Source organism: Cavia porcellus, unplaced genomic scaffold (assembly GCF_034190915.1).
Source record: "Cavia porcellus strain 051 isolate PalLab524CR breed Dunkin Hartley unplaced genomic scaffold, mCavPor4.1 scaffold_8, whole genome shotgun sequence".
NCBI lineage: Eukaryota > Metazoa > Chordata > Mammalia > Rodentia > Caviidae > Cavia > Cavia porcellus.
This window is the reverse complement of record NW_026947491.1, coordinates 8,026,849-8,049,700: the sequence shown is the minus strand read 5'-3', so window position 1 is coordinate 8,049,700 and position 22,852 is coordinate 8,026,849. Positions and strand designations below refer to the sequence as shown.

General features: G+C 36.0%; 1 long non-coding RNA gene across 2 annotated transcripts in view; it reads right to left on the bottom strand.

The window, feature by feature from the left end:
- The window catches only part of LOC111754805 (uncharacterized), a 155,093-nt gene that overhangs the window by 50,595 nt on the left and 81,646 nt on the right, over nt 1-22,852 (bottom strand). For both annotated transcript variants that reach the window (XR_010049053.1, XR_002789476.2), the window contains exons 2-3: nt 3,369-3,548; nt 1,071-1,171 (exon numbers count right to left, since the gene is read on the bottom strand). This is a non-coding gene — a long non-coding RNA (uncharacterized LOC111754805). The remainder of the gene's footprint in view (nt 1-1,070; nt 1,172-3,368; nt 3,549-22,852) is intronic.

Genomic DNA, 22,852 nt, shown 5'->3' with positions numbered 1-22,852 from the left:
TCCCTTTCAGAGATGTGATCCAGGGACCACTTTGATTTCACAATTCCAGCATCTTATTCCCGTGAAACAGCCAAAGAAACTACACTCTTCTATCTCTGAATTAGCCAGCAAGCACTCGCTGGACATCTGGCAGAGATAGTCTGAGAATTTCTGCCATAAATAAGTTAACAAATTAAATCAGGAACTCAGCAGTGGCACAAATAGGTGCCATAAAAGGCATAGTGATAAGCAGAGTCTGAGGAAAATCAAGAAAAGCAGGGCAATAGGAGAGAAAATAGACTGGAGGCCTCAGGCGGAGAGGAATGAGGAGGAGCTGACCTCTGCCCACCTGTGGAAGGTTGGTTACCCTACAACCCACTCTGCAATATCTCTCTTTCTTTCCCGCCTTGCCAGATGAAAAGGTCATGTAATGGTAACTAAGACAATGTGGAGAACAAATCAATGAGACTCATACAGTAGTTTCAGAAGGAAGGGTATAGAGACAGCATGAGAAGTTCCCCTCCACCTGATGAACTCTATTTAATTGCATTCAACCCTGATTGTACCATTTCCTACTAGAAAACATGGAAGCCTGGAGTGTTCCACTAAGTCAGAGGGGAGACCATAGTTTAGAGGCTCACTGACCACCAAGTAATTTCACAAGTTAAAATCCATCAGCAAAGAGTGGAAGAATCTAGATTTCAAAGGATCTAATCAGAGAAACAGAATATCATGCTGGTTAAGATTATGACCCTAGAGATAGAATTCCTAGATCCTACTGCTTAGTATATCACTTATAAGATGGAAACTTGGAAAAGCCATTTAACCTATTTATATTCAAATTTATTGTTTGTAAAACAGGATAATAATAAATAACATCTCCACTAGGGTGAGATGACACTAGCATAGAATTCATATTATATGATATTTTTGGCAGAATATGTGATTTATTTTTGTCATAAAAATTTAAAATGCAATTTGCTAATTTTAGGAATCCCTCTCAGGTATCAAATGGGAATTGAGGTCTGCGCTTCAAAATTGAAATGCTTGTGTAATGCTTAGTAAACGTGGAAGAAAAATCATCTGCCCACCTGACAACCTGTTTTCTTAGTTGAATCTTCGCCAAGAGTTATTGCTTTTGATCGTCTTCAAACTGATCAACTCAGGAAAATCGAAGAGGATCTGTGTATGGCTGTTGAAAGGAGAACTTGAAATTACATAATGCTTAGCCAGACTTATCTTTACAATACATAGCTCCTCCTTCTCTTTTCCACATTCTCCTGTGCCCAAAACTGACAGCTCAACGAGCGATACATATTTTAAAAACCAAGAATCAGAAAACCCAAGTTCTTCTTTTATTCTGCATATTTCTGTAGACACTGTAATTCCATCAGTGTTCCCTTAGGATGGAAACAGGCTGATAAATCCCTGCCCTGCTTATTTCCAAGATATTTTATGAAGGCAGATGTGAAATTACTTTGAGAAATTGCATCGATAAATAAAGAGAGTAGATAAACTTAGGGAATCTATTTAGTTTTGCTGTGAATAAAATGACGCATATAAAATGTATGGGTTGGCAAAAAATAGGATGAGTTTTATAATGTATCCTGAATGATATACAAGCACAACTCAGTTTTTTTCTACTGCAGCTACCATACTATTATCATTATATTTTGATTAAGATGGATGAAGAATACCAAAAGACATTTTTAAAGAGACTTTGCAAAATGACTGTCAACAAACACATGATTAATGGTCAAGTCTCCAATAATATAGTCATCCTCATCCTACAATTAACAAATCCCAACAACTTCATCTCTGCAAAAAAGAATTAGTTCTCAGTCATGGAACAGGTCTTTATATATCCTTAAAGGAGCACTAAAACATGGATATCATTTTAATTCTATAGTGAAGCCCTCCATCTTTCCAGGGAGGTAGTTCCATAAAAGCTTAGATTTGAACTCAGGGCTCTTTAGAGGCAACTCCAGAACCCATTCCATGCTATCACCTGCACCAAGTAACTAGGCTTTCTTGTGTGAGCGACGTCAAAGTGAGGAAGCCCTTGAAATATTGTAGGGTCTTATAACATTAAAGCAAAGTGAAAAATACTTATATTAGTTATACTAAAAGCAAAGACTAGAGGTACTCAGCACTAACAGTGCTCAGCCCAGACCATGTATCCTGGAAAGGCTAGGCTTTAAAATAGGTCTCATAAGAAAATCAGACAACAGGAGATAAGTGGAAAAATCTTTTCACAAAATTTCATGTCCCAGAGGTGGCAAATAGCAACTATTCGGGTGATGGCATAGCTGATGTTACATCGTTTGATGTTTAATGGGAAATAGATGGTAAAGCTATAACACTGGTTTTGCCTTGATGCTTTTCCTCTGGGCACCTATGTTCAGAGTTAGCAGACATCATGGATTCTCCCTCTGTCCTGCACAGGTTAGAACTTTAACACTGAAACACCTTGTCCTTCTGCCTCAATGAGTAAGCAGCTGGAGCCTGAAATGGAAAGTGTGCTGCTGTCTCGTGAAATGCACCACGACCATAATGCTCTGCACAATCGCGTTGGAAAGGTCACCGGAGTTACACAAATCCTCTTGCAGGCATTTTATGGGGAGAATGCTGGGTTTGAATTTAGAAGATTGGATGCAAATTCCAACCCTAAGAAATACACTGTAGGTTTGCCTTCAGGTAAGGCATTTAGCATTTCAATTTTGCTAGCTTAAAAATTAAAACTATCGGTATTGAAATTAACAAATACTTCTGTGTCATATAATTGATAATGGGTATTGGCCCAGGCCCACGGGCTAAAACTGGTCATGTTTTTGCAAACACAGAGATCTACTTGCCTCAGTTTTCCCATTGTGGGATTGAAGTGTGAGCCCTCTCTCACGCCTGGAGAATTGAGCAGTTTTTGCAGTTTTTGGGTTTTGCCACCTACAAAACCCAAAGCATTTATTACGCGTTCCTTAATAAAAATCATTCCCAAAGTCAGATCTATAGCCTGGACCTCTTCTTCCTCACAGCGACACTGTGAGGTGCCATGATTACAGTCTTATTTTGCTAATGAAGAAATCTGAACAGAGAGATGTTTAGCAACAGAGCCCAAATTACAGGGCCATGGAGTAGAGTAGTTGGCACTAAAGTGATTACAGCACTAAAACTGGAACATAATATTTTAAGAGGTGAGAAAGCACATTGTGTGTAGCTTAAAGACTCATGAGTCAGCCCGGGAGGCAAAGCCACTCTAAGAATCAATTTATGAAGCTCTACGGGATTGGCTTCACATCTTGGCTCCTTCGCTTCCCTCTCTGTGATCTCGTGCCAGCTATTTAATCTGAGTCCTAAATTCCTAATTTGCAAATTTAGATAATTATACTTACCTTGCATAACTTTGCTGTAAAAATCGAAGCAAGCCAGTGTAAAACACCGAGTGAAGCGTGATACATGGCGAGTGATAAGTTCAAGGGACTAATTAATCTTCATTTTCATAAGACACTTATTTACTGCTCCCAGGGGTTAATGCTGCGACTCGGTTCCTTGCTTCATTTCCTGTTTTCTTCCTTAAGCAATGAAGAAAAGGTAAGAACATGTCTATTTGTGTCTTTCCAGTGTTTGGCCCCAAATAAGAGCCAGTAACAATTCGTTGACTGGAGGACCAGTTCTGTAGATCTTGTTTCCCTTTTTTTTGCAAGGGCACATTAGACAGAGAAAATGTTCTTCTGGCATTGTAATGTTTTGGGAATGTAAAGAATGCTGCTCTGTTTGTTGGTTCTGTATTACGGCTAAGTGTGGGATTTATCACCACATCGGGCAGTCAGTTTATTATAGTTATTTTTTATTCCTTCTTGGTAGAATCAATTAGGTAATCAAGATGAAACATATATTTATTGTTGGATTCAGATATATGGCACATTATTTCTTAAAAGACACTTGCAAATCACCCAGTAATGTGGAACCATCAGAATCTTAGATTTTTGAAATTCTGACTCATTTTACTGGGGAAGAAAATAAGCTTATACTGCAGGTTGTGAGTTGGTTCTGTTACACTTTTGTGAAAATTTCTTAAAATAATTTTTCTTTTATCTTCTTAGACTATTTAAGTCATTTAAGAGTGATTGCCTTCTCATATACCACAAGACTGTAGATTAATTTGTATTTTCTGGTCCACTAAACAGCTGTCAGTGTTAGTGAGGTACCCTTAGGTCTCAGCCCTCTCTCACCTGGGAAATGGGCTCCCAGTTCCTCCCTGACAGATTTACTAGGGGGATCAATTGAAATAACCCCTGCAAGCCATCTAGGGTTGACCTGATTACACCACCGATCCCACCACGTGGTCACTCTTTCATTACGATTCTTTGCTCCTCCAGGGTGAGCACTGAGTTTTAATGAGTAACTCGCACAGATTATTATTTCCAGAATAAATTAGATTGGTGACAAAAGAAAACAAACCAAACCAAATGAAAGCCACACTTGGTTTTATCGCATGTATATTTACTGCTGCTCTCCATAATTATAAGCCTTATGTCCCTAGGTGGTTTCTACCAAAATGTTGCAAGTTTTTTATGTATTCCTACTTCCGCAAGAAGTATCTCTTAGATTACTAATTACTAAGCATGTTATTTTTCAGGTATTAGTGCACATAAAATATAATATATTTATGCTAAGGATTGTGTACTGGTTAAACTTCATGGAGAACCTGACTGGCTTAACGGACTCTTGGTGTGGTGACTTGATTATAGGGGTTTTATACTTTCCAATGGATTAATCCATGCAACATTCTGTTAGAGGTGGGGTTATGTCAGAAGTCAGTCACTGGGAATCCTGCTTTTGGAGTGCATATCACCATGATCTCTGCTTTTTGAGTGCCGTGAACTGAGCAGCTTTGCTCTGTCACCACTCTCTGCCATCATGCTTCTGCCTCCGAGCCAGCTGACCATGGGCTGAACCTCGTGAAACTGTGAGCCAAGTTAAAACTCTCTTCCTTTGTATTTGGATGTAGGGTATTGTTGTCCAAGTGATAAGAAAGTTAAGCCAGCTCCTATCTTTTTTTCTATGTCTTTTTATGCTTTTTAATCTTATTTCCAAAATATCTCATTTATAATATGCATTATGTATCTATCTATACATGTTACTGTCATTACTCTTTGAGATACAAGAATGACTCCAAAAATTTTAACTTTAGTTGATATGAAATTTCGTTGCTTCAACTACGTTTTGGCCAAATGCAGAAGGAAGTATGGGGAGAAAATAAGTTGATGATTCTAGGTATGGAATTCTTAGTACACAGGATAGTGAACTATCTTGTGTTTTTTTTTTAAAGAAATGTAGACCTAAAAATAAAATAGTGATTATTAAGAACTGGGAAGGATGCCAGAGGACAGGGAAGTCAAAAATGAGCATGCAAAAAGGATGACTGGATACAATTAAAGCAAGGTATAAGCAAGTATAGAAATGCCATACCAAATCCCATTAATATATACAAGTAAAATGTGTTAATACAAGGTTTTTATTTAAAAAGTGAATATAGAAAACATAACAAAAGCATAAAGAAATAAAAGAATTTTTCTGGTGTAATAAAGATAAGTTTCAAGATACAAAAGTTTTTGATCTGATATTTAAAATATGAACACATTTTTCCCAGGAATATAAACTTGAAGTTGAAATTTTGAAAAGAGACAGAAACAAACACACAGTTTAAGATCTGTGAGAAATACTATTGTGTTCTTAAAAAGTAAATAGATTTCTATTGTTTTAAACTTTAAGGGCTAAAATGCAAAAGTTAATACTAACTTGAGAGGCAGATCTTTGTTTTTCCAAACAGTGGGTTTCATTTGGTCTTGATAATGAAGAGCTTATTTAACACTTTTGGGAATCATTATGCCATGACTGTACTTGCCTGATGGAAAGATGACTCCCACTATAGGAAGGAGATTTATTTGTAGGATGCACTGATAATAACAAGGTTGTCGGTGTAGAGATGGTTGCAATAAACATGATGACAGTCAGTGATAGCCTCAGGGAAAAAGTGATACATGAACCAAGAGATAGCAGCTTTACAGTTTTACAACTGACAAGAATAGAAAGTTGACTAAATACATCTGTGAATGATAAAAATGACACAAATCAAATGCCTCTGTGACTTGGGACTTTCCCCACGATGTTTCAAATCCTTTCTCACCCATACTGTACTTATTCTTCTTACTCCTGCCAGCTGTAGTTTTGTCACAGTCTCTAACAAAATTTACTTGATAAATATATCTTTGTCAAACGAATCACTTCTGGAGTTGAGTCCCGGATGGAGAGTAGGTTATTAGATAGTGATGTGATGCTGGAGGAGTTCCTTTGACCCCTTGTTAACTGCAAGTAATTCTGTGTCTGTAGCAAGAGCACCAGAAAGAACTGGGTGAGAGCTTTTGGATCAATAGCTTTGATAAGACTATTTAGGACATCTAAATAAGGAGTGCAAGGAACTCTGAGGATTAAATACTGCTTTATTTCTATTTTGATGTTCACATTCTGACCCACCAACCTGACTTTGCCCTTTCAATCCTCCATTTCCTTCTGTATGGCCTTTTATTTTCTTTTTCACCCAGGAAATAACATTGGTCCAGCTTGTAAGGTATCATTTAAGTGCTCTCCAACTAAGCCAGCATGGTGATAGCCGGTTTTTCCAATGCTGGCCTCCACTGAGCTGCTTTTCAAAGTTAGATTATGATAAATATAAATTTTTTACATTCTATTGGTGTTACCATTATCACCAAAGGTCCTATACATTTAAGGAATATAGTTAATCCCACTGGGTTTTTAACTTCTAAAATCCTAACTCCTTTGTTGTACGAAATCACACAAAGAAACTTTCGTTAGCATTTAGAATATGAAAGATTAGAGCAAAATTTCAACATCATCAGAATATCTCATTGAGGTCACAATTAATGTTTCAAGCAATCAATTCTGATATCTTTGTGGACAAGAAGTTAACTAGCAAGAACAATGCAATCACATCAATTACTTCTTGTACTGCATTAAGGACATATTTATTATTATTCATAGTTTGATTCAATGGATATTTCTTAGATTTATAGTAATTCCATTTAAAATTCATTTGTTGGATAGATCCAAAATTTAAGTACAACTCATTCCATTGAAATCAAAGAAGATTATACTGACATACTTAAAATAGCAACAAAATATTTAGCATTAATGCAGTACAAATATGTGTTAATTTTCATCCTGAATTTTAAAATAGCACCACAACTATTCTTTTAAAATGTCATTTTCTACTGAAATGAAATTTAAAAATCTATTGATTGATTCTTTTTCGTGATTCATGTGTTTGGCAATTGAAAAGACCTCTTTTTTGTTCTCATTTATCACATAGCTGCTTAGGAAAGGCCACATGTCTATAAGAAATTCTATCTGAGGATTATTAACTGGAAATACCATTTGACCCATTCTGTAGTGTTTAATCACAAATTTAAATTCATAACTTATCTTTCTGTGTTGGTATTCTTAAAACTTTTGATAAATGTGTCTAAATTCATTGCAGAGGTATAATTTGATATGAAATACATAGTGGAGTCCTAAAATCACTGAAGCAGTACAGTACTTAAGAAAGAAATCAAAAAAGATCCAGAGGAATTGTCATTAATGTGCAATATCAGGCAATGCTGGGAAGATAAAGGAAAACTCCAAATTTACCTAGAAAGAGGACAGTTGATCTAAAAACATTGTTTTAAAAGATACAGAGGAGCTAAGAAGAAACAGTTTGAAATTTCAGTGCTTAATTCTCTCCCTATCATCTAGGAGCAATTTATTTAAAATAACTTCTAAAATTTTATTGAATCTTAAAATTAAAATATTTCTTCAAGAAAAATACCTGCTTGACTTGGTTTTAAGTGAATAATTACACTTCCACAGTTCAATCAGATAGCCTGAGATTTAGAGCTATAAAGTGAAAGTACCAAGCCTCATCTGTTTTTATCTCAACCACAGTTGGCAGCGACAGCGTCTGGCAACTGCTAGATATTAACAAATGCTTAATGAAGGAAGGATGTTACATGCCTGCTAGGTTTCATGAGCAGCTACCTTCCCATTCTGCACCTTATATACATATTTATCTGCAAATAAAACACTACCCAATGTAATCAGTGAAAAAGCTTGCATTGAGCATAACATCAATGAAAAGCTCGCACACAGTGAGCTAAATAAAAACTTCCCACATAGTGTTAAAAGTGCCTTTCCAGAGAGTAAAGAGGAGATGGGAACACTCATAAATAAGGTCAGCATCCAACTTCATGTTAACCTAGTCAAATATGCTGGATAATGTCAAAGGAAAACTCCAAACACACTTGGGCTGCATCTCGACCTTACAGAATGATCTGAGGTGAATTTCAGAAAGAACATTACTCTCAAGAAACACTGCTGAGAATGGGTAAAACATTCTCTTACTAGCTTACTCAGGAGGGAAAAAAGTAACAAAGTGGGTATTAAGGGCAGAAAAAGAAGAGTAAGAGATAGACATAGATAGATGTAGAAAGTGATGAGAAAGAGACAGAGAGAATGTGAGGGAAACAATGGAATTCTTCAAACTGTGATGATAGATAGACTTCATCTCTGTCACTTTTTTTTAATCAGTACTGGGGATCGAACTCATGACTGTACACTTGCAAGGCAGGTGCTTATGCCACTGAGCTAAATCTCCAGCCCATCTCTGTCACTTTTATCAGTAGTATGTTTTTCAGCTTTATTAGCTGAAATTAGCCATATATTTTGCCATCTTGATAGACTGGGATACTTCAGGATTTAGAAAGACCAGCTCCAATAAAATAATTCTCAACATAGGCATCTAACCTGAGAGGTTACTTAATAAAGAATTTAACCAACCTAGCCCATAAAGAAGTCACACTCTCATCTTCGGTTCTCCAAAGGGGACTGGAAGCCTTGGGTAGACAGAGTCACAGTATGGTTTAGAATAGAGGCTGACCATACCTTATAGCAATCACTGGAAATGTCAGGAAGACCAGTAATGCTGGATTTAACCCAGGAGCTTTGACTGATAAAAATTCAATTGACCTAGGGTGAAATAAGCTGAATGAATACCAATATATCAGCTACCCAACAATAATGTGTACATAAGGAAGCCCCAGTGAAAAACTATGAAGTCAAGGTGTAAATGATCACCCTTGTTTGGCGCACATCAGTGCTTCCAGAATTGCAAGGGGAGGTGGACAGAATCTGAGTAATACTTCCCTAGACTCTAGACCATCGAATGTCCATCTGTAAAACTTTGGCTGATCATAATCTGTATCATTTTTCTGAAATAAGTCATAAAAATGTTTTCCTATGTTCTGTGAGTCTCTCTAGTGAGCTGTTGAACCCAAAACTGGTTATGAGAACCCCTCACATTTGCAGTTGGTGTCAGATGTATGATCATCAGATTACTATGCAAATAAACTCCATAGCTGTCCAATTTTCTGAGGTGGCCTATATTTTTTTTCCAGGGTGCCACAGAAAGAACCATCTTGGAGTTTATTTGTATGCAAACCAGCAGTTTCATGTATCCTATTTTCTAACAGTCCAGAAAATCCTAGATAATGGCTGTCATGAAGGAGACAAAATGTAAAGCAGATCTGCAATATCTTATAACCTAGCAAAGGAGACAGATACGCCTTGCATTTTAGGCATGCTATGGTAAAATATGTTGATGGAGAAAAACAGAGAAGAAAAGAAGTTTACAGGTAAGAGGAAGAGGATGTTTATCAGAGTATAGGAAAGTGAGAAACAGGGAAGGACAAGGAAAGGTTTTAAAATACAGTCAGATAAGAGTGAGAAGCTCCATTGTGGTATCACATAAAAGGAGACCATAGACGGTAGTTGTGTGTTGTGTCTTATAAAGAAGATAAGATTTTTAACATTTTCACTGCAAAGGAATGATAAGTCCTAGTTACCTTTAACTTGATTTAAACATTTTGTACTATTTGAAATTTCACAAAGAGCCCCTCTAGCATGTACAGTTTTATGTATGGGTTAAAGATAGATTTAATTTGAAAACAAAAGCAGGCACTGACATCGGAACGCTCACTCCTAAATCTTGGCATTGCTGAAGTACAGCCTGGTGCTCATAGCTCATCTATGGTTTTCTTTTATTACACAGAAAGGATTTCGCAGGACAGCAACATCAAATGAGATCCACCATGTGACATGACAGAATCATCTGAAAATAAGCCATTTTATAATCATTTCTGATAAATACAAAAGCAAGAACATTACTTTACAACTCAAAATGATCAAATAGCCCTTCCATGCCTCGTGGGAATAAAAACTAGTTTTAAAAAGCATATAGATTTTGGCTTGGTTTTGTTGTTCCCACCTTTGAAGATCACTAAAGCCATATAGCTGTAAAAAAAAAAAAAAAAAAAAAAAAAAAAAAAAAAAACAACAAAAAACCCTGAGCTTTCAGAACATAGCAATTTAGGAGGAAAATCCTTCTTTTGTAAACTGTCTCATAAGTCATCAAAGGCTTCAACCTTCAGCAAACCAAATTCCCGGTCACTGTTATTGTACTGAGAAGCCCCTCATTGCTAAGGATGCAGATTCCCTTTTATTATAGCAAATCCATAGAGTTGCTTTTGTTTGTCACAGCTGCACTGCCGGCAGCCCCGCCCTGCTCAGGGGTGTCCAATCTGAAGGCAGGAGCTGTCCACCAGAGTATGTCACTGTCGCTCTCATTCCTCGTGTTGACACTCTTGTACTGCTTTCCGTGTGGAGGGCCTGGCGGAGTCTCACAGCCAATTAGCAGCTGATATAAGATTATGACTGCTTGTTTAATCCCCCAGAGCAATTCTCTATTCTTTACTGCATTCTTTTTTAAATTTTATTTTCCCTATATTTAATACAATTGCAAACCATGAAATGTAAACTGTCAAAATTAAAATGCCTTCATGTTCAGTGATTAGATATGTGATAGAAATGAAATTCAAATACCCTAAGGCTTCATGATTGCATAGTAGAAGCTAAAGATAACTGATGTTCCTTAATCAGAGTGCCAAAGCTGGAAGAACACTTTATATAAAATTCAGTACATCCTGTTTCAGGCTACATCATGACTTTATCATGCAGATTCAGACTATGCTGATTTGTATTTTCAACCTTGAGATATATATATAATATATATGCTATATATAATATATATACTCTATATATGTACATACGTACACATAAATGAATAATATATAATACATATAAAACATGTGAACACACATGCATATATATCTACATATATGAGTACAGTTGAATATATAGAGATACGTACACATAATGACTCATATACGTCTTTCAAATTGTTAAGACTTAAATAATATCTTTTAAAAAGTTTCTTATTCTATGGCTTTACCCTTGTCATAAAAGTAAATCTCAGTAATGCATATTTTGAATGCAAATCTCAGTATTTCTCAAATGTGTTTCTGTTAATGTACACTACATGCTAAATCCTTGAGCAGAATATTCCTCAGCCTTTAGTTCATCAACACCCACCATGAACACCAAGAATAAGTATGTAATGAACACACTTGCCCAAAAGATTTGACAAATTCTCCTGGATCTTGTCCCTGCCTCCTCCCTGCCATGGGATTTGATAGGGGACCAACATTTTGTAGAACAGAATTTGAAACACTGTGACTGCTTTTTTCATTCATTTTCCTGTTCATGAATTATTTTCTTCCTTTTATTTTTCCTCCACAAATATTTTACAGTTGTTCATTATGTTGAGCTCTGGAGAATGTCGGGGGAGGGCAAGTGGGAAACATAACAAAGCAGTTTGTAATGTGGGACCTACTATATAATCAGGCTAAAACACAACCAATGATTAGTCAAAAGGCTATACAAATTCTCAGTATACACTATTAGTCTGTGGGTGACAAATTTTATCTAGCATGTGTCCAAAAAGTCCTGTGTATACAGAATGGAGTCTGATTGGAAGAGGCAGGCAAACAGAGGTGTAACCTGAAGGGATGCATTTTTGTTCCTTGCCCCTCCCTTCTCTGTCTGTTTCCTGGCTGCCATGAGGTAAAAAACTCTCTGACAAGACCTTCTGACATTGACGTTTCTGCCTTGGCACAGATGACCACAGACTGAGTGCCCCCAAGCCATGATCCAACTAGAAGTCCCCACTTTTAAGTGGTAGAAGGGGTCAGTTGTTGTGTCTCAGTGCTGAGAAAGCTAACATAGTGACATTGTCGATGTCAATGCAATAAAAAGATTACTAACTTGAACTTTAAGGTGAGAAAAAGAAAGGGCAAAAGGATTCCACATGGAAAAGGTTTGAAAAATCATGGACTAGGTGTCATTTTTGAATTGAAGAATTTGAGTGGGAGGCATGTGAACTATTACATTTTATAACTATACATCTCATTACAGCATAAAGGTACTCCTCGGGAACATGAATGAATTGCTACTGAGATTGTATCTTAAGAAGAATGAAGATTCAGGGTGGCAAAATATCACAGTGGAGCAACGCAATAGTAATAGTAATTTCATGAGTGCTTATTCTATATAGGATTCCATGTGCACAAAATAATTTAAATGCACTTATTCCTCAAAACATATTCTTCATGCGCTGATGAAGGAACAGAATGGTTAGTACTTTTCTTGACCTGAAATTGGTCAAGGTCACTGTTTGGAGAGTCCCAGTTTCAGATTTCAGCCCATTAACCTTCAGGGATCTCATCTCTATTTACCATTAAGACACTTAGAGGATTTGATATGGAGAGCACGCACACCAGTAAGAATGGGCGTAAAGATGAACGCACATAGCACCATATGAAGACAGATCAACAGGACTTAAAGCCAGTGGATGTGCAATACAGGAAAATTCTTAGAAAGGAGTCCACGGTGCATGCTTTGAAAATTCCTACTTAAAAACATTGCTGAATTACCTATGGTATACTCAGCAACTTGATGGGTGGTGAACTTGAGTTTTAAATAAGGCTTTTAAATTAATTTTTTAAACTCTAAAACAAAAAAAAATGATGACAGAATTTCAAAACAAAATAATAAGAGATTAACAATGGTTAATACATTGTGTATTGTTATCTTCAAACTAGTTGCTCAGGTTACAAGACATAGGTATGAAAAAAAGATCAGAGAGTGAAAGCTCAAACTATTCTTTTTTGATGTGCTAACAAAGAGGAGTAGTATAACTCTCTGCCTTGTACAACAGATATTGTGAAAGTGAAAGGGGAAGAAATTACTCAAAATGAAAGAACAACTAAGATAGAGGAAAGGAAAAAGAAGGGGAAATTATATATATATATATATATATATATATACACATACATACATATATATACATATATATGATTGATAATTATACTACTAATTTCTGTTGGCTCATAGCTTATCAAAAAGTATTGTTCATGTTTTCATGTCTTGATCCTTTTCATGCCTATATCTTGTAATCTGAGCAACTACTTTGATGATAATAGTGCACAACACATTAGCCATTGTTACCCTATCATTTTGTTTTAAATAAGATTTTAAGGTACATATTATGAGGGAAAATTGAAAATTTAGAGAAAAAATGTTCGCTGCAAGATTCCATATAATTTTTGTTAATTAAAAAGTAATTTCAATATTGTTTTCAAGAAAATTTCAATTTAGTCCCAACAAATGCCAGTAATAAAAATGTCCATCGGTCAGGCTGTCACTTTGTACAAGAAAATGCACTAAGCAGTCCAGAGCGCTGGTGCATACTGATACTTCTTGCACTCTGGGAAACTGAGGCAGGAGGATCACAAGTTTGAACAACTCAGCTACTTAATGATGTCCCATCTCAAAATTCGAAAAGCAATGTTAAAAAGAAATGCTGAGATGTAGTTCAGTTTGAAGGCCCTGGCTTGCACACCCAGTACTGCAGAAAAAAACCACAATATACTTTACACATGCTATCTATTTTATTCACAACACAAGGTTAAATTATAGGTTCTGCAGAAAAAATGATCTGACTTATGCACTAAGAAACTTCACAGGAACAGATACAAATTCCTTATGATGAGCTTGATCATTATATATATCGAAAACGTACCAATAAACTTTAGATAAAAAACGGAATTGCACCAAATTGCACAAAGGAGCTATGAACTCTCAGAGCTAAAATCTGTATTCTTAATCTCTAAATTAAGTCCAGAAAATGTAGTTTATTTAACTTTATCTTTCTGTAAATTTACCTTTAAACATTAAAATGTCATGATTGAAGTTAAAATATAGGAGATCATGGACATTTGAAATCAGAGCCACTAATGGAGAAGACATGACAGACTGTTACTTTCCTTGTTGTCAAAAACATGAAAGAAGTTCATTTCCCTATAATTACATTGTCTTACATCATAAAGAAATCTAATTATGGGTAGTAAAAGTATGCCTTTTGAAGTCTAAAGACATTGGATAAACTTTGAGTTCCATTAATTTGCATGCCACATTAATTTAGCCTATATTAACTGGCACTTTTAAAGCACAGTAGCTCACACAAAGTTGAGAAATACTGAGAATCACAGAAAGTTATAATAAATGACAAAGTTCTAACCAAGCACCTACCTGAAGGGAACAGTTCAGCCAGGTGAGAAAGAAAAGTTACAGAGGGAGATAATTACTCTTCTCTGCCTTGTATCATACTACAGAGAATAAACAAGCATTGGGCTGAGACTTCATTTAATTTTGCAGCTTCTAGGGCACACTGGGAAGGTACCCAGGCTTTTTTTTAATATTGGAAAAATTATAAAGTTTAAAGGTCACTGAAATAGAGAGAACAGAAAGACGAGACTCCTGGCTCTCAACTCTGGAGATACTTCTATATATATGTACGGTGAGCAAGTCGATTAACCTCTGCCCACAGAGTGTGCCTAAGAAAGCAGAGAAAAGGAAAGGATGTTATGCAGTTGCTTTTTGTCAGTAAGAAATTGTCCTATTTATTCATCTGCATTCAAGGGAAGATGAGTAAGATAGATACTGCATTAAAAGAGTCAGACACGAGATAAACAGTCAGCATGGTGAGAAGTGAGGAGAGTCTAGATTTAGCTTAAGCATAGCATTAGTATTTCTTTCAATGGGGAAAAATATATTGAAAAGCATGGAGTGAAGGAAGAAATCCAAAGTTGTTTCTACTTTGAATACAGGTGTTTGTAAAGGCCGTTTAGAGACCCAAAGAGCAATTTTCAGTAAGCAGTAAATATAAGCATTTTCAATGAAATAATATCACAATCATAAAAATCAAAATTGTAATCATGCTGATTATTTAGTCACACTACAAAATACTTAGAACCTAACTGATTCCAATACTAAACATAATGGACTAAGTAAATAAGGCCTTAAAATGTGACAATTGCAAATATATGTGGCAAAACTTTAAATTGAAATCGGCAAAACAATAAGTTACTAAAATGATCATTGCTTTTCATTTTGTATAATGTAACATTTTGCAAGTTTAAGAGTCAAAATTATGTTTTGTCTAGGGTACTGTATTTGCTCTGCAATGAACACACTTCCGTGTCTGTTTTTGCTTGGTTCTAATCCATATCCCGTGTGAAAACAAAATTGATACAAATAGAAGAAAAATCAGATTCCAAGTTCTGCAGCCCACAATTTCACATGTTGTCTGAATGAGAATTTCCAGCTGATCTTCCTTGAAACCCCAGATCTTTCACATAGCCCGCACACTCCGCCTTCCCTCCCACAGGCCCCTGTCAGCCTGCTCCCCTCTTGATATCTGCTTAGCTCTGTTTGTTTAGTTTTCTTCTTGCAGGGCCTCAAGGGCGACCTTCCCTCCTCACTGACCTCGGATCTCAGAGCAGTGGATTCCTGACCCATTTCCCTTTCCTTATGGTTGTTGACTTTTCCCTGTAAGAGCTGGCGGTCCTCACACAGGATGAACGGCAATCACAGTTACTTGGTGCTGTGATGTTTTTATGTATTCCAATTTGATCTTTCTTTGGAGATGCTAGAAAGAATGTATGTGCTAGAGCGATATCCCCAACAACTTTTATTTTTCTTTTTTGAACCAACGTCTTGCTAAGCTGTCCAAGTGTGGCTTCTCCCTGTGGTCCTCCTGCCTCTGACCCCGAGGTTCTGGGATTACAGACTTGTGACCCCGCACCTGGCCACTTCTGCTTTCATCAGTCCCTTCATTAGATGTGCTTCAGGTAGAAACAGATTAGAAGGAACAGTGTGATGCTAAACTCATTGGTGGTGAGATTTTGCTCCTATCAATGTCACTAATTTGCAGATATTGACAGTTATGTTTAGATGATTTTAAATTCAACTTATGGGCAAATTTGATGAAATGGGCTTATATTAGATTTATCATGTTCTTTCAAAATTAACATCCCATGACAAAGTTTTTCAAGTCTGTTTCAGACAACAATTAATATCTAAATGATTTGCATATCATCCCGTATCTGATCAATTATATTTATTACTAATTTTTTCAGATAATTATTGAGCTAGGCATTTCTAAATAAAGTATTATAAAACAGTTTGTTTCTATTCATGTTTGAATTTTAGAAGTCTATAAATATGAGTTGGTAGATAGACTGACTAGTAAATTAAATTAAAACACAATTGAAATAGTTTTCATTAAAATTGAAATAAAATCTGCAAATGTGCTTGAATCCATTGGATAAACATTTTTTACTAGTATTATTCATTTAAAAAGAAAATAAATATTACTATGCTAGTTTTCAGCAATAACTGAAATAATGGTAGTTTACTTTGACTTTATGTGGCATAAACAGAAAAATAAATATACAGAAGTGAAAAGATATTTTGGAAATGCTCAAAAATTTTTATATGTTATTAAAGTAAGATTGTACTGGGGCAGAGTAAATAAGTAAAAAGGAGGAGATTTTATTGAACACTATAGCAATAAAAGAGAGAAAACCCAAAACTCAATATGAGCTCATTTTTTTGAAACAATGTCCCAGGTTTCAAGGGTTGAAAGAGTAGAATTATACACAAGGCACATGTATAGCTGGCACTTCTCAGTGAGAAAGCAAACCTTTCCATATACTCAAATTGTTTTACACCCTGAAGCAAAGTGTCCACCAGAGATCGGCCTCTTCTGGCTCAAGCGTCATGAAGACAAAGACAACATTATTTTTTTGTTGTTGTTGCATCTCGACAGAATGTTTCTTAGCTCCCTGAAAGAGACATTCTTGGGAGGTAAAACTGGGAAGAGGTTTTAAAAATATTTATATTTCAAAAGGGACAGAAAAATAATTCATCATTATAAGTTTCCTAAAGTAAAATTTTAAGAAGTGGGAGGGGAAAAGACCAAATGCTGAGACTATATAACTTGCCCCAAGTCAGTGGGAAAAAAGAAATGGAAGTTTGTCTAGAGGCAGAGAGAAGGGATGAGTTAAAATGTTCCCATTCCAGTTAAAAAGCCATCTCAGAAAACACGCAGAAGGCACAGAATTCTAATGGGTCTTCAGGTTAAAAATATTGTAGAGAAAAATTTTTAAAAATATACAGAATTTCAAAACAGGGTAATAGGAAATTGCCAATGGTTAATATATTGTACATTGTTGTCTCCAAAATAGCATTGGAGGCCAATCAACAAGGCTTGGTGTTAGTATGTTTCTATATTATTAATTTCTTGTCCACCTCTTTAGCCCCTACTGAATACCTTCAGTGAATGAATTGGCTGGGAAAAAAGAAGGCCTTCTCTTCTTCCTGATTTGTCAAATGCTGGGCTTTGTTCATACCAGTCCTTCGGGCCACAACTCTCAACCTACATATAATATCCCTCACACCAGTGTTTTATCCAGTTATCTTATACTTAATTTTGGTCCAACATCTCTTCCCAGAAATGCTTGTAACCCCCTACAGTGGGTGAGGGGCCCTCTGTGGAAAACCATGGCACCCAGCACTGCATTGGTTAAATGGTGCTTATGAGAAGGAAAGAGATACAGACAAGTCCTTGTTCTGTTCCAGTGTTCTTGCTAATGGGATATTTTTATATTCATTTTTATGATTTTGAGAGATTACAAAAGGATTTCTTAAGGAAACATTGCATGCCTGTGATACTATAACATGAATATGGTATATAGATATATATTGGTAATATATATCATATCTATAATTTTTCAGTGTAGTGGACCCAACTCAGGGACAGTCTACCACTGAACTACATGCCCAGCCCTTCAGTTTATTTTTTCCTTTGGAGACAGGGACTCCCTTGTTGTCCAAGTGGGACTGGAACTCGTGATCTGCCTCCCTGAGTGTTGGTAATACAAATGCATCCCCCTGCACCTGGCTTGCATATAGGTATTTTGGGGGCCACAGTTCCTGTCTCATAACTTCAGTGGCCCTAGTTATTTTTTAATGATGAAGACCCAGAGGCCAGTGAATTCATCGCTTATCCTTTGATTCTAAAGCAGTTTTAGAATAGCTTCAGAGTGACAGCGTGACATGCAAGCTCTTGGTACAATGGTGGGGTTCTTAGGTCTCAGAAATAAACCTCTTTCTTTAATCTTTCTTGGGTCTCTGGTCACTGGTTCCCTTTTCTCCTTATGGCAGGTCATACAAACAGAATTTCTTTCCCAAGCAGGCTCATAGAAACTAGAAATATTTTCTAATCTTCCCCAGCACTTGTGTTTGAGGGCTGCATAGAAAAATCCTCCATCCTCATTTGTCTGAGACCTTCTTTCAGCAGGGGTCCAACAAGATGAAATGAGCACAGTGACCATGAAGAAAAGAAGGACTTCTTTTCTTAGCTTTAGTTGGTGTCCAGTCCTTTTGTCCAATCACATGTCTACACAGTAGTCCAGGCTTCAGTCATGAATAAATTCCCATTATAACATGCCAAAAGACAGAATTTGGAAAGGCGCTAAGTGACCAACCATCTAAGAACACCCAGGAAGTCACTGTTGCACCCATGCATCTGACTCCTTATTTATATTCTTTAAACTGTCCTTTAGAATACACCAGTACTTTCCTGAGTTCTGAAGATGCTTTACAAAACTAATCAAAGTCAAGAATAGGCTTTGGGAAACCCAATGTGTAGCCAGTCAAAGTTTTCCGACTTACAACTGGAGTCTGTGGAGGGTGCAGTGTCATGACCGAGTCCCTGGAATGTGAGACTGGGCATAGGAGGCATTCGAGGACCCACAGCTGATTACCTGTTTGCTTGCTCAAGCAGAGGCACCCCCACACTCTGGGATTATACAACAATCTGGGTGGTAGCATATTATACTCTAAGGAATTGAGTCTAAGTTTATTTTCCTTTGACATCCTCACCATAAACAAGTGAATCAATAAATGCTACTATTTTTCATGTATGACTTCACTCACATTTTGTGTGCAAGTCCAACAGAAAGTTCAAAAGGCAATTGCAATTCTAAAAATTGACATAACAAGTTAGATCAGGGAATAATTATGTTTTTCTTCTCTAATGGGAATTTTTCAAGGTATTCAGAGCATGCTTAATAAATGATAAACAGATCTTGTTTGTGAGCCTGATTTCCTATAAGCCACCATGCAGCATCCTCATACCATACAGCACAGCAGGTGGTGCACATTAATCAGTTTCTTTAGTACCCCACAGTGTGTATTTACTCACATCAAGTCATCACATTGAGCACATTGAAGACACAGTCTTTTCTTTGTCAATTAAATATTTTAAATGTAGAAAAAAGAAGAAGCCGATACAACTGGCTGTGTTACTAAGGAGACTGAATGTTCCTTTAGTGTCTATGGGCAAGGGAAGGCTTATTCTCAGGACTGTTCATTCTTCAGGTGACATTGCCTTATAAAACGGCCAATTACATGTGTTCTGTGGTTTTCCATCATCTTTATTCAGAGGATAACTTTGCCTTATTATTTTAGAAGACCTTTGTCATTTCTTAAGGACCATAGTAGACCATGTACCTATTTGGATACACATGTGCATTTGTCTATGTTCATGTTTACATGGGCAGCATGACACAGCAAGACAGCAAGGGTAGTGAAACTCCTGTGTGTAAACAATGAGTGCGTTACCTACAGAGAATTAACACAAACACAATGTAGGATTGATATTTGTATTTAAAATTCACAACAGTGTAACCAACTCTGAGGCATACTCACTTCTCCAAGTGAAAATCCTTTTCTTTCACATTCCAGAATATATATTTTATTAATTAATGTCACTTTTATCTGTCATGATTTCTGTGATGGTGAAAATGAATTCTTAACTTGCTTGGCTAGGGAACCAACTAAGGGATTTGTAAAGGACACTTCTGGGTGTGTCTGAATGGGTTACGCAGGCATGACCTTGGGCACCAGGTCTGACTCCTCCCACCATCTCCTGTGGCACTGTTCTCCTGCTTTGCTCTCCAAACACACTGAGCTGAGAAGCCTCGCTCCACCTCACCCTTCTGCCATGATACCCTGCCTCGGAGCAGTCAACCATGAACTGAATTCCCTGAAACCATGAGCCTGATTCAACCTCTTTTCCTTTAAATTGTGAGTGTTGAATATTGTGGTCTAGTAACAGAAATGACTGATACATTATCATTTAGAATAACATAAACGGTTAAAAATGTATCAAGTGAAGTCATCATACATCATGGCACAGTAAAAGTCATTGAAACAGCATTCAAAAGAACTCAGTCACAAACGTTTGTTCAAGACTATGACAGCTCACTTATCCAGTCAGCTATTCACTCAGTTACTGATTTATTCAGCTGAAAATACATGTCAAGCACTTTGCTAAGTCCTGCGATGCCTAGGTAAGCAATTAGTTTCAAGGAGAATTTAGCATAATACCAAGAAAGGAACAGAAATTTCTGTAAATAAAATTACTATTATGACTCTTTATCTTACTATTATGATTCTTTATCTTATTATGACTCTTTATCTTATCAATTTGTCCCAAATGATTACTCAAGTAGGCATGTAACAAATATTTCTGAAAAAGTATGATACAAAAAACGTGTGCAAGCTATGGGACATGCAGGCCACAGCTGGTTGGTTGTTATCACTGAAACCACTGAAATGTTCTCGATCACTGCTACAGGAGAATATTTTTAGAGAGCTGGTAAAGGTCAATATAAAAGAGTTAAGGAGAAAAGGTTTCACTGAGAAAGTGATATAAGGAGCTTTGGGTGATCCTCAGATCCTAAAAACAAATGGTCATAGTTACCAACTGTTATGTTTTTGGATGATTTATTACACGGACTTATGACAGTAGCTGAGTAACTCAAATATGAAGACAGCTTGGGGAAGGAGAGGCTGGAAACTGAAGATGACGAATTAACAAACAACAGACCACAACATATAAGACAGGAGACGATAGCATCTAAACTGGAGCAGGAACAGAGGTAAAGGTCTAAAATCAAAAGACCATTGACTGTGTGGAGAAATCTGCCTCTGAAGACAAGCATAAGATCAAAATGTTGATTTTACATAATTCCAATTTTAGAATTCTATAAAAGTTAAAATCTAAAACAAAAAGTGAAAGTCCTAAATTCTTTTTGGAATCAATACTCTTTAGAAAAAGCCAATATGGACATAAAGGTTCAATTAGCCTCATCATTTGACCACCACAATAGACTTTATTGTATACCACGATAAATGGGCACCAATGAATTTTCTCATTTCTGGATGTAAATATTAATAAGATATGATTTCATAGCCACTGCTAATCCAGGAGTACAAAAATATCAGGCTTCCCAGCAGGGTAGATATTTTGTATGTCAAAATGGAATGAGGTTATTTTAATAAAAATGCAAATATAATCCAATACACACAAAGTTTTGTTTTCCAAGGAGAAAACCAATTACTCCTTTTCATAATAATATTAATGTTTATAAGCACCACCCTTAAATTCATAAGCTAACTCATTCAAAATAGGATATTTCTTAGGATTTATCAAATATTACTTCATTTCAGTTTTTTAAAGTGATTTCCTGTTCATTTGCAATGAATCATTACTTTTCTACAGCATACATAATAGCATTAACCTCCCTAAAAAAATGAAAGGCAACCTGTCAATTTGAGCAATGTAATCTGTGTAAAATCCTTTATGTGGCATTTTCCTGACATTTTACAGCAGTGTAGAATCACTCTTTTCTGTGGCTATCTTACTTCACACATTGTTTTATGATGCAGGATTTTATTGCTGAAAGAAAATTTAGAATTATATATTCTATTGAGTCCAAAGTGTCCTTAAAGATTTTAATTGGGTTTAGGAATCATCTTCCAAAAACCAAATATGCTAAATAAGTTAAATTGTTTAACAACTTTTCATGGATAAAAAATAAAACTGCATGAGAACATTTCATTTCATTGCATTGCATTGCATAGAACATTTTTGTGTGACTTGAATTATTTTTGTGTTAACTCCACACAGTCCTACTAATTAACTCATTCAAAGCACCATATTTCTGACCTACATTTAGGAATGTGTATGAAATATTTGTTAAATAACAACTCATAACAAGTTAGATAAGATTTAAAGGTAGACTTTACACATGTAATGTTTGATAAGATTTAAAGGTAGACTTTACACATGTAAAGTTTTTTTTAAATTGTAGTCAAGTTCATTTTAAATTGTAGTCAAGTTCATTAAGTGAATTATCTAAACATGTAATATGAAATGAGGTATTACTTTGGCAGTTATTGATTCAAATAGAACCTCTCAATTTGGTATTATGCATTAAGAATATTCATATACTTCAACCTTTCTCTAAGAACCTACTCTGAAAAAATAATTTGGAATATCCCACAGTCTTTATATTCAAAAATTTTCACTGTATTTCATAATAGTAAACTAGAAAAATATTAAAGCAGAATATAATTAAACAGAAAGGAAAAATGTATTCAGTAAAGAAAA